Raw genomic sequence first — 2,135 nt, 5'->3', positions numbered from 1 at the left:
CCCACCTCGCTACAACCTCCTTTCAGGTAGTTGCAGAGAGCGATGAGGTCTCCACTCAGCCTCCTTTTCTCCAGGCTAAACAGTCCCAGTTCCCTCAGCCGCTCCTCATCAGACTTGTTCTCCAGACCCCTCATCAGCCTCGTTGCCCTTCTCTGGACACGCTCCAGCACCTCAATGTCCTTCTTGTAGTGAGGGGCCCAAAACTGAACACAGTATTTGAGGTGCAGCCTCACCAGTGCCGAGTACAGGGGTCGATCGCTTTCCTAGTCCTGTTGGCCACACCATTTCTGATAGAAGCCAGGATGCTCTTGGCCTTCTTGGCACACTTGGCCTCGGGCACACTGCCGGCTCATGTTCAGCCAGCTGTCAACCAGCACCCCCAGGTCCTTTTCCGCCAGGCAGCTTTCCAGCCACTCTTCCCCATGCCTGTAGCATTGCATGGGGTTGTTGTGGCCGAAGTGCAGGACCTGGCACTTGGCCTTATTGAATCTCATACAGTTGGCCTCAGCCCATTGATCCAGCCTGTCCAGACCCTTCTGGTTTTTGTTACTGCTGAGTAGTGCTTACACAGAGTCAAGGCCTTTTCTACCTCTTGCCCCACCCCATCAGCTGGGGAGTGCACAAGAAGCTGGGAAGGGACAAAGGTGGGACAGCTGACCCCCAACTGACATAAGGGATATTCCACACCATATGACATCATGCTCAGCATATAAATCGGGGGGAGGGGAAGGGAGGAGAAAGCGGGGGGGCATTCAGAGTGGTGGCGTTTGTCTTCCCAAGGAGTCATTACGCATGATGGAGCCCTGCTTTCCTGGAGATGGCTGCACACCTGCCTGCCCATGGGAAGGAGTGAATGAATTCTTTGTTTTGCTTTTATGTTGGGCTTTTGCTTTACCTATTGAACTGTCTTTATCTCAACCCACGAGTTTTCCGTCTTTTACCCTTCCAATTCTCTCCCCCATACTACTGGCGGGGACTGAGCAAGTGGCTGTGTAGTGCCTAGTTGCTGGCTGGCATGGTGAAACCATGACAATCAGAAACTCAACAGGTCTCTGGCACCCTATTCCAGTGCTGGACTCTTCCCCCTCTTGTTTTTTTTCTTTATGTTAAGTTAGTCAAGGATTATACAAGTCAGTGCAAGACATCATAGCAGGGGAAGATGACCTTTATGTCTTTTAACTTTTTAAAGTTGATTCCATGCAGGGACACTGTATAGATAGTCCATGGGGGTCTAGCAAGTGATTTCTCAAACCTTAGCATTGTCACCTCTTCATCGGTTGTGTCATCCTCTGGGCCTCATTGACTATGGTCCACTATAGAGGGACTATTTCCCTCTAACACTGCATTCATCAGACACAGCTTGACCTAGCTATTTGCATTAAACTATTTAGGGGCACTGAAGATGCTCTTTGTACTCTAGTACAAAGATATCATGGTGGGGCATGACATAAAAGTAGTATTACTTTGTCCATAGGAGTCTTTTCAAGGCAATTCTCACTTCCTTATTCCTCAGGCTATAGATGACAGGGTGAATCATGGGGGGGTCACAATTGTGTAAAACAGGGCAAGGCTTTTGTCAGTGCCTACAGAATTCCTTGGTCATTGCTTTAAGCTGATGACTGTGGCCGAACCATAGAAGAGTGTCACCATCCCGAGGTGTGAAAAGCATGTGCAAAAAGCTTTGTGTGTGCCCAGAGCTGAAGGTAGTTTCAGAATTTCCCTGATAATTTAATGTAAGAAATAATTCTTAAGGAGAAGGGAAGGAGTGCAAATACCAGGATGGTAGTGTGCACCATCACTTTGTTCCAGAAAGTGTCTTCACAGGACAGTTCCAGGAAGGGGGGACATCACAGTGTCGTGGTTTAATCTCAGTCGGCAACTAAGCACCACGCAGCCGCTCGCTCACTCCCCCCACCCGGTGGGAAGGGGGAGAGAATTGGAAGAGCACAAGTGAGAAAAACTCGTGGGTTGAGATAAAAACAGTTTAATAATTGAAAAAAAAAAGAAGAAGAAGAAGAATATGATAATAATAATAATAATACACAAAGCAAGTGATGCACAGTGCAATTGCTCCCCCCCCGCCGACCGATGCCCAGCCAGTCCCCGAGCAGCGGCCCCCCCCGGCCAGCTTTCCC

Source organism: Aptenodytes forsteri, unplaced genomic scaffold (assembly GCF_000699145.1).
Source record: "Aptenodytes forsteri isolate BGI_AS27 unplaced genomic scaffold, ASM69914v1 Scaffold684, whole genome shotgun sequence".
In the NCBI taxonomy this organism is placed as follows: domain Eukaryota; kingdom Metazoa; phylum Chordata; class Aves; order Sphenisciformes; family Spheniscidae; genus Aptenodytes; species Aptenodytes forsteri.
This window is presented reverse-complemented; position numbering follows the sequence as displayed.